This window comes from Podarcis filfolensis (assembly GCF_964270895.1).
Source record: "Podarcis filfolensis genome assembly, chromosome: 16".
In the NCBI taxonomy this organism is placed as follows: domain Eukaryota; kingdom Metazoa; phylum Chordata; class Lepidosauria; order Squamata; family Lacertidae; genus Podarcis; species Podarcis filfolensis.
Genome location: NC_139620.1, coordinates 4,532,472 through 4,548,720, shown reverse-complemented (window position 1 = coordinate 4,548,720; position 16,249 = coordinate 4,532,472). Strand labels below are relative to the sequence as shown.

Below are 16,249 nucleotides of genomic sequence, written 5' to 3'. Positions count from 1 at the left end.
GGGTGTTCCAAAGACCGATTTCTTATGTTATTTTTGCATTAAATGGGTAGTGTGAATGCAGCCCTGGTTTTCAACCTTGATGACAATGGGGTTCTTAATTTGCCCCAGTGGGAGAGAAGGCGGTTGGCAAACAAGTCCTGAGATACTACAATCTGTTTGGAAAGATTGGTGTTAAATCCATCTGCAGAAACCGACAGTGCAATTATGCCCAAACGAATCTTGGGGGAGGGAGGAATCTATGGAAATAATAATTTGGACGGGCTTGTAGCCAATGCTAGTCCTAGTCAGAGGAGACCCAACGAAATTCATGGGCATGTCTTCACTTTACTCCATTGAAGTCAATGGGCTGCATCTCTGACAAGTCCATCTAGTTCAGTATTGTCTACACTGACCAACAGCAGCAGCCGCTCTCCAGGCTTTCAGGCCTTTCCTGGAGTTGTCGGAGGAACTGAACCCAGGGCCTTCTGCATGCAAAGCAGGTGCTGAACCATCTGAGCTTCGGCCTTTTCCCCTTTAAAAATACAATTAAGTTTCTGGTCCTCATTATTCTGATTTAATGGGCTGATTTAAACAGGATCGCAGACCTACTGAAACAGACAACAATTTAGCCATGTCCATAAATTCCAATGGGCCTACTCTGAGCAGGAACTTTAAATGGCTTTAAAAGCTGTCCGCGATGGTTTTCAAACTATTAAACCGAATCCGAACCCCTATTCAACTTAAGTGCTTATGGGCGATCATTGTGGGATGGGATGGAAAACAAGCAATGGTTTTTTAAAAACTATTTGCAATGGTGTTTTTTTAAAAGCGTTAAGCTGAATCCCAGCCCCTACTTAACCATTTACAAGCAACCATTATGGGATGCGAATCTAGCAGGGCTTCTGAGCCATCACCCAGCTGTTCCCTTCCAGCCAGATTCCAATCGGAGTTTTTATCCTGAAGTTGTTCCATTCAACGCCCATTCCTTTTACTTTCTGTTTCTGATTTTGGGGGTAGAGGGGGGTTCCTTTCTCTCTCCCCCCCCCCGCCATCCTCAGCACCACCCTGGGCTATATATTAGCCTGGCAAGGGGGGAAGGGAGGAGGGGCCGGCCAGGAGCAGAGAAAGGGGTGGAGCTACAGGATTGGGGGGGGGCATGGTGGGAGGGAGGGAGGTGTTGCCAGAGCGAGGAAGGGAGAGGAAGAGTGAAGGATCGATGAATCTGAAAAGGGGAAGGGGCCAGAGGCAGGCCAGGGAGGGGGGCGGCTTGGGGGCGAAGTGACCGAGCAGGAGAAGGAGGGGGGCAGAAAACGCGGAGAAGAGACAGTCTCTGCGTCCAGTCCAAGCTCTCTGCCTGCCAGATCAACCCCCAAGTTTTGTTCCTGCTTCCCCGGGAAAACAAGACTGCCCGGGACCACCAACAGAGGTGCAGAGAGTCCAGGAGGGAGGCGGAAAGTGGGGAGGGGGAAATCTCTCTTTGCAAGCCCTTCTTGGGGTCCCCCCAAAAATCTGCAGCCCGGCCACGCGCTCCGTCCTGGAAGAGGCTGGAAGAGGAGGAGCGGCAGCAACAACAGACTTGGCTAAGACACCACTACCCCACTCCCTCAGGAGAGAGAGAAACAGAGAGAGAGAGAAATCCATCGGGTTGGGGAAGGCAGGAGAGCTACACCAGGAGAACTTCCACCTGCTTCCAGGGGCTCAGGTGAGTCTTTTGTTTCGCTTGCCTCTGCAGCTTTAGCCCGGGGTGCTAGCGTAGGAAGACTTCAAGGCAGGGACACTGCAGACATTCCCCCACCTCCCAAAAAAGTCATAACTTTGGAAGTACAGGGGTACCTCTGGTTACGTACTTAATTCATTCCGGAGGTCCATTCTTAACCTGAAACTGCTCTTAACCTGAAGCACCACTTTAGCTAATGGGGCCTCCTGCTTCTGCTGCACCGCCAGAGCACTATTTCTGTTCTCATCCTGAAGCAAAGTTCTTCACCCGAGGTACTATTTCTGGGTTAGCGGAGCCTGTAACCTGAAGCGTATGTAACCTGAAGCGTCTGTAACCCGGGGTATCACTGTAAAGGAATGGAACTTCCCTCCTCACTGACATCCCCCTTCTGTTTACTTGCATTCAGGAAAGTTGTCAAGTCATTATTCTTCTGAGCTGGTATTTCGGTTGGGGTGGGGCGCAATATACCTTCATGAAGCTTACACGCTGTTTTTCCTAACTGCAGCCTGCGAGACAGAGTTTTGTTTTTAAAGCTGCTCTTTACGAAACTCACGTTATTGTTGAGACGAGGAAGGACAGGTGGGAAGTTTGACGTGATAATTGCGTGACTATATAACCGTCTGAAGAAAGAAAGGGAGGGGGGGATATCGGACCTTGAAGTCCAGATCCTAAACTGATCTCACCGAATCTCTGTCTCTGTATCTTCCTCCCTTCCTGCTATGGGCATCTATCTATCTGCTCCAAAGTCCTCTGCCCACATTTCCTCGCTTGTCCCCATATCCCATTTCTAAATTCCGCCTGTCTGTCACTCAACCGCTCTGCTTGACTTGCTCTTCCATCCACGCGTCCAACTCTTTTATCCTTAGCCATCCCTCGTTGGACGGCTCCGATTCTCTGCCCATCGCTCCACCAGTTCGCTAAGCCAGACTGCCGTCGAATGCACTCCTGTCCGGAGGGTGGTTCTGAGTAGGATTGCAGCCCTGGGGATGGAAATTAAATTCCGTTTGCATTCCGACGAGGAGCTACCCAGTTCGCGCTTCTCAAAACCTGGTTGTCTTTGAAATTTGCACCCCTGCAAATTTCAAAAGACGCGGTTCTTTAGCGGAACAATGTGCACCGAAATGCACTTGTGCATTCCCAAAAATGCATGCGTCCGTGAAGCTGCCGTACAGATGGAAACATATGGGGAATTTGCTTGTGAATCAAAACTGCATGCAGAAATGTGTGTCTCAGGAGAAATTCTCCCTCAAGCAGTGGCAAATTTTTCACAAGGATTGAAATGCGGAATTTAAGACGTGAAATGAGCAAAATGGGACTGATTTGTCACTCCCTAGACCAGGCTTCCTGGGGTCTTTAATCCTAAACTTTGCTCTGTGGTGTTGGTAATTCCTACGGAGCCAATCTGTTATTCTCTCTGCAGCTATCTACTGAAATGTCCATTTCCCTGTTCTCTCACTTCAGTGTCGACATCCTTGTCTGAGGTTAACTTTCTTTCCTGACCCCCTTTCAAAATCTAAATTTGTGTCTCTTCCACCTTGGAGACACGCTATTCCTCTCTTGACAGCCTTCCTGAATTTTCGGCCTTCGGCTTCCTCAAAATTTTGACTCTTCCTCTTCATCTATCTATGTTCCTTCTGCTAGATCACCTGCACATTTAAAAAGACAGGCGTCCATCTGTCCGTCCTACAGCCAAGACTTCACCTGCATCTGCTGTTTTTCTGAACTCATCTCTTCACTCCAAACCGATGGCCGGCAGGTTAGTGCCCTTTCATTTTTAACTAAGCAAAAAAAGAATTTTTTTAAAAAATCAATTGTGATTTTATTTATTTACCTGCTTGATTTAAATTTGAGGCAAGGAAAAGGTGGCTGAGGTCAACCCTGTCGTTGAGAAAGCGCAGGGTGATTGTGGTTTCTTTTGCAGTTGGGGAGAGCACTCTGCAGATGCTCAGAGGTACAGTCTTCTGAGGAGTCAGACCGAAATGATATCCAGGGCCGAATTTACCCCATCATCAATGGTGGTGGTTGCCACTGTGGACTGTTTTAACTTTATGTCAAAGTTTTTAAAACTGGGTTGCGGGGAGAGAAGGGGGCTCCGTTCATGTCTTGCGATGACATCGTGGTTTGGAAATAGTTTGGGTGCAATCCAGCGGTGGCTCAGGACAATTTAAGTCCTGTTGGCTTCAGAGGGCGAGTCAAATCTTTCCGATTTAAATCAATGAGACTTTCTTCTTTCTTTCGTTCCTTCCGTCCTCCCCACCCCCTTGTTCCTCGTGCCTCTGCGTTTTGAATAATTTTGGCTTCAGACCACCCACGACAGAGAATGCTTAAAAAAGAGAGATAAATGTGGGGAAGGAGTTCAGTGTGGCAGATGAACAGTGACTGCGGGCTTGTAATGTAGGTAGTCGTATCGCATGCAGATCTTCCAAAACCGAGCTGCCCTTTTAGGGAGAGAGGAAATGGCCTTTTTAATTTTATTTTGCAGAGAATCAGGCCCTACCTAGAACTCAGTATTACCAACACTATCTCCAAGGTTTCAGGCAGAGAGTTGTCACCTGGAGATTACGGGAACAGAACTTGCGAACTTTTCGCGAGCGAATTGTGCACTCTGCCAACTGAGTTTTCTATTTTTTCAAAAGCCCCCTTTTTATAGCGCCTTGTCAAATGGTGTGCTCTCGTTACTATTGTCTCTCCTCTGATTGCCAGAGGTTAGTAACCTGATAGGGGAGAGAATGACATTCCTCAGAGCTTTGGAAAGCCTAAAGCAGCTGATTTTAATATGTGTGTGTGTGAGGGGGTGCGTCCTCTCCCCCCCCAAGCACTTTTCCATCCAAGCCTGAGAAAGTAGGTGGAGACGTTTGCGTACAGTACTTGCATTCTTATATAAGAGTCCAAGAACTGTTGGATCGCTGGTGTTCGCTGAGCCCAGAGCGAGGCTTCGGGTGATGGTCAGCCGGACGATTCCAAGACTCTCACAAGCAAAGCAGGAAAACAGCTCCCTTCCCTCGTCGTCTTTCCTCCCCCTGTTGCCCAGTGCTGCAGAGGTAGACTGCCACTGCACCTGGAGGTTTCACTCATCTATCGATTCTTTAAAGGGCCGGATAAAAAGCCCTCTGGGTGAACCTGCCACTTTATCTCGGCTTCACATTCCCCTCCCTGCCAGCCTTTCTTAAGTTTCTTTTGAACCATTTCCAGCATCAGTTTGCAAACCGTTTTTAAAATAAAATATTCTTATTTGCAACGGATTTCTTTTTAAAGCCAGTGAGAAAGCTTTCCGATCTTTTCGCATTTGTGTCTCCAGTGGCTGTCCCTAGATCTCAGGTTTGGGACCTGAAATCTGAGGTTCTGGGATACACCTGACTATCTGGGCCCAATCCGGCTGAGCAAAGAGGAAGCATGTCTGCTTGCATTTAAGCGCTTCCTGTTGTCAAAGGCTCCATTATTAACTATCCCTTTTTCAGAGCTGGACACACACACACACACACACACACACACACACACACAAACAAATATTTGGCATTCTTTTCATCCAGTGGCTCTGCGGAAGAAAGCAACGGGGGTTGTGTGTGTGAGAAAGACTGCTTACCACCAGCAATATCATGTTAACAAGGTCTTGGGGCCGACCCAGCTGGCTTAAGTGATTGCATAGTGCAATTTCCATGCGTGTTTACTCAAAAGTCAGCCCCACCGAGTTCAGCAAGTCCTAAGGGAGCAGGCCACTCACTGGTCACTAATTGAGCCAAAATTGCGGTTTTACTCCTGATGTGTAAAGCCATAAAGGCTAGAGATGGAGGCAAGGTTCTGAATGGGTGTGGCCAAAGACAGGGGCAATTCTAAATGGGTGTGGCCAAAGACAGGGGAAGTTCTAAATGGGTGTGGCCAAAGACAGGGGAAGTTCTAAATGGGTGTGGCCAAAGACAGGGGAAGTTCTAAATGGGTGTGGCCAAAGACAGGGGAAGTTCTAAATGGGTGTGGCCAAAGACAGGGGAAGTTCTAAATGGGTGTGGCCAAAGACAGGGGAAGTTCTAAATGGGTGTGGCCAAAGACAGGGCAATTCTAAATGGGTGCGGCCAAAGACAGGGGAAGTTCTAAATGGGTGTGGCCAAAGACGGGCAGTTCTAAATGGGTGTGGCCAAAGACAGGGGAAGTTCTAAATGGGTGTGGCCAAAGACAGGGCAATTCTAAATGGGTGTGGCCAAAGTCAAAGGGGTGGTTCTGAACAAGCATGCTCAAAGTCTGAGAGAGGATTCCGAATTTAGTTTGTTTTTTATTTATTAAATTTCTATACTGCCCTTCATCCGAAAATCAGTGGGCAGTTTACAATATGAAAACGCAAAAATATATAAGTCATAATAACAAATGAAAACAATACAGTTTAAAAGGCTAGAGATTGTTTGCCAAAGGCTTGGGAGAAGAGGAATGTATTTCCTTGGCACCTAAGTAATGAAGGCATCAGGTGCGCCTTCCTCGGAAAAGCATTCCACAAGTGGGGAGCCACTGCAGAAAAGGCCCTGTTGTTGCCCTCCAGACCTCTTGTGGAGAAGGCACACAAAGAAGGACTTCAGAAGATATGAGGGTCTGGGTTGGTTTTATATGGGGAGAGGCGGTTCTTGAAGTATTGTGTGGGGTGTTTCAATAGCTGAGCTTTTTTTAGGGAATCCCCAAAGTTGTCAAGCTTTTCTTACAAAAAGCACCGCTTTCCAGAAATTCCCAACGGATGTCAATTCTGCCTTTGAAATCTCATATGCCAACCCTAGTACTGGGGTCCGGAGCCTCATAAGAGGTCAAAACCAGCACTTTGAATTGGGCCCAGAAACTAATTGGCAGCCAGTGCAGTCGAACCAGGATCGGTGCAATATGCTCAAACCATCTAGCCCTGGTGAGCAACTGAATTCTGCACCAGCTGAAGTTTCCGAACCGTCCTCAGGGGCAGCCCCGCGTAAAACATGTTGCAGTAATCTAGCCTAGAGATAACTAGAACATAGACAACAGAATGGGTCTGGCCCAAGACAGAGGGGTGGTTCTGCATGAGATGGAGGGGTAAGGTCTCGTGTATTCTGGTGGCCTTCCTTCACCTGACTGCCCCTTCCCATCTCGTTACGCAAACGAGATCAAGCCGGTGATTTTCCACGATGATTCCCGCCACTCTGGAATTCCCTTCTGAGGGAGGGCCTCCCAGCGTCGCCCCGTCCACCAAGCTCCTACTTATATCAAAAGCCTTTTGTCTGCCTGTCTTGTGTGTGTTTTGTTTTAAAGGAGAATAGAAAATCTTTCACGGGTATCTGTGGCTTTGTGGCTTGGCGGGAGATCACTCGAGAACCTAGCACTGTGGCGGCGAATTCCTTGAGCTCCGAGGGCGTTTCGGGATTAGATGTTTTAGCAGTTCCAGGCTTTTTGTATATAATTGCAGCATATATGTTTGGCTGTGGGATTTTGCCCAGAGAGAAGCTTTGGCTGCGATGCTGAAGTGTACGGTGCACGTAGAAAAGTGATATATCAACACTGAGAAAAGGGTCCAAGACCAACATTCCTTATGTGTGTTTGTTTCGCCGCTTAACATTGCTGAAGTTAAGGATGACTCTCTCAGTTTTTAAGCAGTGCAGGCCGTGGTTCTTCTAGAAATGTAGCCCTTGAATCTTTGGCAACATGCTCACCACACGGAAATCCTGGGAACTCTAGTTTGTTGCTGGGAATTGTAGCGCAGTGAGGGGTCAACTACAGCTATCTGGATTCTTTGGGTTACAGATAGGTAGCCGTGTTGGTCTGCCATAGTCAAAACAAAACAATTTTTTTTCCTTCCAGTAGCACCTTAAAGACCAACTAAGTTAGTTCTTGGTATGAGCTTTCGTGTGCATGCACACTTCTTCAGATACACTGAAACAGAAGTTGCCAGATCCTTCTATATAGTGAGAAGGTGGGGAGGGGTATTACTCAGAAGGGTGGTGGGAATGGGTGATTGGCAGATAGCTGTGATGAGCCTGTTGACGACTCTTAACGACCGCAATAGGTCTTACAGGAAAAAGCAAGGGGTGAGAAGGTGAAAAATGGCTTTGTCATGTATAAGTCTGAAATTCAGAAATAGACTGGAAAGAGAAGCTGCTGAATTGCAACTCATTACCAAACTTAAAACCATGGAGAGACCTGGTCTGAACAAAGACATTGGATTCTTATCTCATTATACATGACAAAGCCATTTTTCACCTTCTCACCCCTTGCTTTTTCCTGTAAGACCTATTGCGGTCGTTAAGAGTCGTCAACAGGCTCATCACAGCTATCTGCCAATCACCCATTCCCACCACCCTTCTGAGTAATACCCCTCCCCATCTTCTCACTATATAGAAGGATCTGGCAACTTCTGTTTCAGTGTATCTGAAGAAGTGTGCATGCACACGAAAGCTCATACCAAGAACTAACTTAGTTGGTCTTTAAGGTGCTACTGGAAGGAAAAAAAAATTTTTGTTTTGGATTCTTTGGGGAAGCCATATGCTTTAAATGCAAGTTGTGCGGACATGGCGTTTGTTATGTTGAACAGTTCCATAGTACGTATATATTTCTATCCTTTGCTTTGAATCCCACACAGGCCACCACACACCCTCCTTTTGCAGACTGGTTATGGAGGTGTGTTTTTGATGTCACAGATCCTTGCCAATAGGTCCTCATCACAGCTGTAACACAAACGTGGCATAAAAGGAATCTGCTTTTCAACGAAAAATCTGGTTGAATTTTCGTAGGGAACATGGCGAACCACAAGCCTGGGTGTCTCTCCTTTGCACGAGTCCTTCAGAGGCGACTTGCTGCTGTCCCTGAATTGTGGCTAGAATCACTGAGCTGTTGCTCATTTCAAAAACTCTTGCCAGAGATTCCCTTGAAACTTCCTGTATTTGCCCTAGAGGTTGTTAATTTTGCAGAGGCAAACATGGCCCTTCTAGATTGATGTCTGCGCTGAAAAACTTATCCACTGGTTTGTGCAGCCTGATTGCTGCTACTTCAGGAACTGATGGATTAGCACTCTAAATATGCCTAGAGGAACTAACCAATATAACAGCTCAGGACCGAGTCCTGGCACAGGTTCTGGGGCCAAATCCTGAAGTCATTCATCCCTGCACCGTAGATAGAGTGACGGTGAAGACAGAGAAATGATATAAGGGATGATTTGCTTGCCTGATGCACAGTTTGGAGAATCAGAAACGAGCTATGGGCCTCCAAACCAGCAGCATTTTTCAAATTCATTTATGGAATTACTTCCGGCATTATCCGCAAACCACCTTTCCACCGCCCGGTAGTGGCTGAGCCGTTTGTCACGGTTTGCAAGCAGCGTGCTGTCTCTTCCAGCACAACTGTTGGCATTATAAAAAAAAAAGTTCAGTTCCAGGTTGCAGGAGGGGAGGGGAGGGAAAAGATGGGTAATGTTTTCCAGGTATAAAAAAAACCACCCTGGTGCAGAGCCAGGGTGTGTGTGTTTGGCTGACACGTTGAAAGCAGTTGCGACGCAGTGGGAGAATTGCTTGCCTCCCCTTTTCGCAGCCTCCCTGGGTGTCTGTCGCCTGAAGAGATGAGCAAGCCTTTGGAGAGACCTGCCCAGGTGCCGCAGGGTGATTTAGAAAGCACAGGCAGAAGAGCCCAATGGGTGTCTGTATGTTGGACAGAGAGGAAAGAATCAAGGAGAAGATGAAAACAGCGTCTCCAACGCAATTGGTTACAGTTATACCTCAGGCATAACTGTAACCAATTATACAGTTATACCTCAGTTATACCTGAGGCAAGGGACGCGGGTGGCGCTGTGGGTTAAACCACAGAGCCTAGGACTTGCCGATCAGAACGTCGGGGGTTCGAATCCCCACGATGGGGTGAACTCCCATTGCTCGGTCCCTGCTCCTGACAACCTAGCAGTTCGAAAGCATGTCAAAGTGCAAGTAGATAAATAGGTACCGCTCCGTCAGGAAGGTAAACGCTGCACTGGTTCACCAGAAGTGGCTTAGTCATGCTGGCCACATGACCCGGAAGCTGTACGCTGGCTCCCTCGGACAATAAAGCGAGATGAGCGCCGCAACCCCAGAGTCGGTCACGACTGGACCTAATGGTCAGCGGTCCCTTTACCTTTACCTGTACCTCAAGCTGAAGTTGCTTCAGGTTGAGCGTTTTCGGGTTGCGCTCTGCGGCGACCTGGAAGTAACGGAACGCGTTACTTCCGGGTTTCGCCACTCGTGCATGTGCAGCCGGTCAAAATGACATCACGCGCATGTGCAGAAGCGGCGAATCGCGACCCAATCGGAAGCTGCGCCTTGGTTTCCGAATGTTTTGGACCATATGGTCATCCAGATTGCTGTTTCTATCTTGTTCCTGTTTTGTGTCCTCAGGTTGCTTCAGGTTCTTTCTGTCTGTGCATCAACAAGCAGTGCCAGAAATATGTTCCCGGACAAGATTTGTTATGTGTGTGTTGTTGGTTATTATGAATATATGAAGAGGTTTCTGCACCACAGCCTTAGGATCAAGTTCTTTGACTGCAAGGTCTGGGGAGGAAAAACTTGTATGACATTGAAGAGATTTGTTCCCCAAAAGCAGAAATTTAAAAGGGCCAACTCTCTTCTAGCTTGCAAAATATTATTATTAATAATAATAATAATGGGGAAATTTTTAAAATTTGTGGAATGCTCTCTCCAGGGAGGTTCGGCTGGCGCCTTCCTTATACACCTTTAGGCACCAGGTAAAAACTGTTCCTCTTTAACTAGGCTTTTGGCTGATTGACATTCAATGCCCTTTCAAAATATGTTTTTATTGTGTGTTTTGAGTTTTTATATTGTGATTTTATGTTGCAACCACCCTGAGACCTGCAGGTATAGGGTGGTATATAGATATTATTATTATTATTATTATTATTATTATTATTATTATTATTATTAAATAATCATAAATGGCCTGGTCGCTTGTTGCCATTGATGAGTCACCACTGGTGACTAGGCAATTCAAAAGCCCTGGAGTGTGTTTGACATTTCCATGCACGTGAAATGACAGAACTCTTACAGCTGCGCCCCAGCCAAAGGGAAGGGATGGTTTTGACCCAATTCTGTGTGTGTGTGTTTACATGGGAGAAACCATTACTCATTCCATTGGCGATGGGTCTCTCTGTGTGTGCTTGCCAGGTGCTCTGTTACAAAGAATATTCCTTTCCCTCCTCCATCCTCTCTGATGTTTGCTGCTGCTGCTGCGTTAGGTTGTTTAACCCTCGATTCGCACCCGTGCCCTACCACTGTTTGCATTCGCGCCGTCCGGTCCCCACGGGGAAGGAAGCTTTGGCTGGTCCTCAAGCCTTCCTTTAGAGCGCAGCAGCAGCGATGAAGAGCGCTCGAAATTCTCCCTTTCCCTCGACGGAGAGCGAAAGAACAGCCCTCATTGCTTCATCGGTTAACAATGAACAGATGGACAATCACGGCTGGACGGGGAGCCTCCCATCTGCAGGAATTGTTGAGCGGTGGAAAAGAGAATCCCAGGCTCACTCAGAACGTTTCTTGGCCCCGCCGTGAGAACGTAAGAAGAAGCCCTGCTGGATCAAGGCCAATGGCCCGTATAGCCTAGCCTCCTGCTCTCACGGGAGCCGAATGCCCTTAAGAAACCTAGGAACACAGATAGACTGCCTCTGGACCTGGAGGTTCCATTAGAACATAAAACGAGCCTGCTGGATCAAGGCCAATGGCCTACATAGACCGGCATCCTGTTCTCACAGAGGCCACCCGGATGCCCGGAAAACCCGCAACTAGGAAATCCCATCACAAGAGCCCTTTCCCCACTGTAGCTTTCAACAACTGGGATTCAGCAGCATTTGTTGTTGTTTAGTCGTTTAGTTGTGTCTGCCTCTTCGTGACCCCCTGGACCAGAGCACGCCAGGCACTCCTGTCTTCCACTGCCTCCCACAGTCTGGTCAAACTCATGCTGGTAGCTTCGAGAACACTGTCCCACCATCTCGTCCTCTGTCGTCCCCTTCTCCTTGTGCCCTCCATCTTTCCCAACATCAGGGTCTTTTCCAGGGAGTCTTCTCTTCTCACGAGGTGGCCAAAGTCTTGGAGCCTCAGCTTCAGGATCTGTCCTTCCAGTGAGCACTCAGGGCTGATTTCCTTCAGAATGGAGAGGTTTGATCTTCTTGCAGTCCATGGGACTCTCCAGAGTCTCCTCCAGCACCAGAATTCAAAAGCATAAATTCTTCGGCGATCAGCCTTCTTTACAGTCCAGCTCTCACTTCCATACATCACTACTGGAAAACCAGAGCTTTAACTATACGGACCTTTGTCAGCAAGGTGATGTCTCTCCAACTGAGAAGGCAGAGAATAGCCATCAAGACTAGTAGCCATCAATAGCCCTCTCTTCCTCCGCAAATTGGTATAATCCTCTTTTAAAGCCGAATAGGTGTGCAACTATTACTGTATCCTGTGGAAGGGAGTTCCAAAGTTCCATGCCGCACGAAATAAAAGGTAAAGGTAAAGGTACCCCTGCCCGTACGGGCCAGTCTTGCCAGACTCTAGGGTTGTGCGCTCATCTCACTCTATAGGCCGGGAGCCAGCGCTGTCCGCAGACACTTCCAGGTCACGTGGCCAGCGTGACAAGCTGCATCTGGCGAGCCAGCGCAGCACACGGAACGCCGTTTACCTTCCCGCTGGTAAGCGGTCCCTATTTATCTACTTGCACCCGGAGGTGCTTCCGAACTGCTAGGTTGGCAGGCGCTGGGACCGAACGATGGGAGCGCACCCCGCCGCGGGGATTCGAACCGCCGACCATGCGATCGGCAAGTCCTAGGCGCTGAGGTTTTACCCACAGCGCCACCCACGTCCCCTGCCGCACGAAATACTTTATTTTAACATCCACATATTCTAGTGTTACGAGAGAGGAAGAAAACACATTTCTCAGACCCTCCAAGTGTCCCTATTTTCCAGGGACGTCCCTGATTTAGAGAAGGTTTCTGATTTGATCCCAGAATGCCCCGCTTTCCCTGAGGATGTCCCTATTTTCATTGGATAAATATTGGAGGGTACGGCATTATCCGACCCCCTAGCCGTCTGAAGACAATCCTGTTCCATGTTTTTAAAGGCAGCTCCCACATCTGAAAAGGCTAGAATGGCGTGGGTTGGGTCACCTCTGCAACTCTCAAGGTTTCTTCAAGATTTAAAATATATATATATTCTTTTTTGCAAGAGAGAGAGAGACTGAATGCCTGTATTAATTCCTTCTCCCACAGGCTGGTGGGCTCCGGAAAGCACCAGCCTTCCAAGGGTTAAGACCCCAACCTTTTATTTTAGGCCCTAATCCTGCGCGCAAACCCTTTTAAATCCCTTTCCTGTGTCAGCTTGAAGCTAGCACGGAAAAGAAAGGAGATCTCTTTTCGCAGGAGCTAAAAAAACGAAGCACACCCAACCGATTGTGACTCTCTTCCTGACGTCCTTTCCAAAACCAGATTTTTACCCCGGCACCTTAATCTTTCATCAAGTTTTTATTATTATTATTTAAGAAAAGACATGGATCCAACAGCACACCTTTTGTGCGAAAGCACCGTGCCTTAAATAAATATGTGTGCTTGAATAAGCGCCACCTGTTGCGTTTCTGCCTGCTCAGCAGCTGTTAAAGGAATGGAGCCTTATGTCTGCTATTCCCCCCCTCCTTCAGTGAGCACACAGTGGTAAGCTGGGCAGAAAACATGACTCAGGTCCCCCCCCCCCAGAAACGCTGAGTCAGATCCAAAAACAGAAGCCCCGCCCCTTGACCCACAGGGCTCCGCCTCTCGCCTGATGTACCTCCAGGAAGGCAATAGACATTTCCACAGACTTCATTCCAGCATTCAAGGCGGGAGGGAATCCAAGCTGGTAGCAGTCAATGGCTCCTGTGGAAGTGAGTTCCACAGTTCAGCTATGCGCTGTGTAAAGGACTTTCTTTTACCTAGGACCCATGTACCTACGGGACCTCCTCTCCTGGTATGCCCCACGGAGGACCTTAAGGTCCACAAATAACAACACTTTGGAGGTCCCGAGCCTCAAGGAGGTTAGATTGATCTCAACTAGGGCCAGGGCCTTTTCAGCGCTGGCCCCGCCGTGGTGGAACGCTCTGTCCCAAGAGACTAGGGCCCTGCAGGACCTGACATCTTTCCGCAGGGCCTGCAAGATGGAGCTGTTCCGCCTGGCCTTTGCGTTGGACATGGTCTGACGCCTGTGTTTCCCTCCCCTTATGGTCTTGATTTATCAGCTACTTTAAAATGAGGCTGCATTTTAAATTGCATTTTATCCTGTATTTTAAATTGTCCCCCGCCCCTCTTTCCCCGCATTATGTTTTTACTGTGAATTTTATTGGTGTTAGCCGCCCTGAGCCCAGCTCTGGCCGGGGAGGGCAGGGTATAAATAAAATTTTTTATTATTATTATTATTATTATTATTATTATTATTATTATTGTGTGAATCTTCCATGATCAGCTGCATTGGATGCCCACGAATTCTAGTGTTAAGAGAGAGGAAGAAAACTTCTCTCTTTTTCCACTTTCCATGCATAATTTCCAAAACTTCCATCCTGCTGCCTCTCGCTCGCCTTTTCTCCAAATTAAGAAGCCCCAAGCACTTGATGGATCGGCTTGCCCTTTCCTGAACCTTTTCCCAAACTCCCCCACTTCCATTTTGAGGCAAGGCTCTTTTTTCCTCCCAAAAGGGACCTCAAATTCCAGGGAATCGCCGCGCCCTGACAGGATCGCAGTGGCGCAAGTATGAGAAAGGCATTTGCCAAGGGATGCGACCCGTGTGGGGAGGAGACGTCGCTTGCCAAGACCTCTGGCCTAGCTGGCAAGTCCCTTCAGAGAAAGGCTGTGTCCTCCTGGCTCCTTCCTCCTCCTCCTCCAAACGTCGACGCCGGTCTTCTGGGGTCCCTCGGTAGCTGTCACACCAAAGCGTGACCAACGGAGGTGAGCTCTGTCAGCTGGCCTGGACGCCTCCACCCAAAAAACTCCTCCTCATTCCCTGCGTAGGTCGGCAAAGCTTGGCTCCCCAAGGACGACAGGATGAGCTGGAATGTTCCAGCCGAGCAAGGAGCACGGATCGGAGCCTCTCCGAAGGCTCTCCGTTCCAAATTTTGCTTTTTAAGACTTCTTGTGGCGTAATTCCTCCCAGCTCATCAGCCGCTCGTTCTGGCAGAGATCTCAAGCTCTGGAGCAGGTGCCTTGGGGGGGGGGGTTATCCTGGACCTGGAGGAAGAGGGGGTCTTCAACATCCCATAATACACCAGGCTGGAGACCGAGCCACCCAGGCTGCGCCAGATTCGCAGGCCCTCTCCCCATCGCCAGCAGGACGCGTCTGTCAGAGGGTCAGACTAGGCAGACACGAGTTCGAATCCTCACTCGGCCGCAAAGTGCACTGGGTGTGACCTTGGAGTGGGGCGGCCAGTCGCTGCCTCTCAGCCCAACCTGCGTCGCAGGGTTGTTGTGGGGGCTAAATGATGAAGGGGAGAACCACACATGCCACCTTGGAGGTGGGGTGCAAATGCAATTGACCGAGCGTTCAACCTCCAGGCTGCCGGCTGCCCCCATTCACCCAGAGCAGCCTTGCCAGCAGAATAAAGGTAAAGGTAAAGGGACCCCTGACCATTAGGTCCAGTCGTGGCCGACTCTGGGGTTGCGGCACTCATCTCGCTTTATTGGCCAAGGGAGCCGGCGTACAGCTTCCAGGTCATGTGACCAGCATGACTAAGCCGCTTCTGGCGACCCAGAGCAGCGCATGGAAACGGCGTTTACCTTCCCGCCGGAGTGGTACCTATTTATCTACTTGCACTTTGACGTGCTTTTGAACTGCTAGGTTGGCAGGAGCAGGGACCGAGCAACGGGAGCTCAGCCCGTCGCGGGGATTCGAACCGCCGACCTTCTGATTGGCAAGTCCTAGGATCTGTGGTTTAACCCACAGCGCCACCGTGTCCCTCCAGCGGAATAGGAGACCCTTAATCTCATGGGTCACGGGTTCGAGTGCCACGCAGAGCAAAAGATTCCTGCATTGCAGGGAGGTGAGCTAAATGGCGCTTGTGGTCTTCTCCAACTCTCCAGCACTATGCTTCTATCCCCATGCAAACATTTTCGGCTCCTGTGAGCCAAGGAAACGGTGGCTTGAGGGGTCAGGGGGGGGGTGCTCAGGAAATGCCCCCCACCCAGTTGAAAACAAGTTTGAGAAATGTGGCATTGGGAGAGGACAGGACCTTTCAGCGGTAGAGAACCTGATTTGCATGCAGAAGGTATCTTTCTTCAGAAACATGAGGACTGGAACCTTACTTTATTTTTAGATAGAGGGCCATTGTTCAGTGCTGGGACATCCACGCTGCATCCAGGAGGTGCCGTTTTATCGCTTTGATTGATTGCCGGAAACTGCAGGAGGGGAGAGTTGCTCTTGTGTTCGAATCCTGCTATCAGATTTCCCACCTGGTTGGCCACGGTGAGAACACAATGCTGGACCCCTTTGGTCGGATCCTGCAGGCTCTCCTTAGGTTCTGAAGCTCGGTTAAGGGTGACCAGGGCTTTGAGTTGCAAGGCGTCAGGATCCTTGGTGGTCTTTG

The 16,249-nt window shown here is 48.8% G+C and overlaps 1 protein-coding gene across 2 annotated transcripts in view; it reads left to right on the top strand.

The window, feature by feature from the left end:
- Window positions 1–1,155: 1,155 nt before the first annotated feature.
- Window positions 1,156–16,249, top strand: part of ADAMTSL4 (ADAMTS like 4) — a 77,523-nt gene continuing 62,429 nt past the window's right edge. Inside the window, exons 1-2 of one of the 2 annotated variants that reach the window (XM_083590943.1) lie at window positions 1,156–1,681; window positions 3,338–3,452. The gene's annotated coding sequence lies outside the window, so the exon portion shown is untranslated. The remainder of the gene's footprint in view (window positions 1,682–3,337; window positions 3,453–16,249) is intronic. The other variant, XM_083590944.1, reaches the window with a different exon arrangement.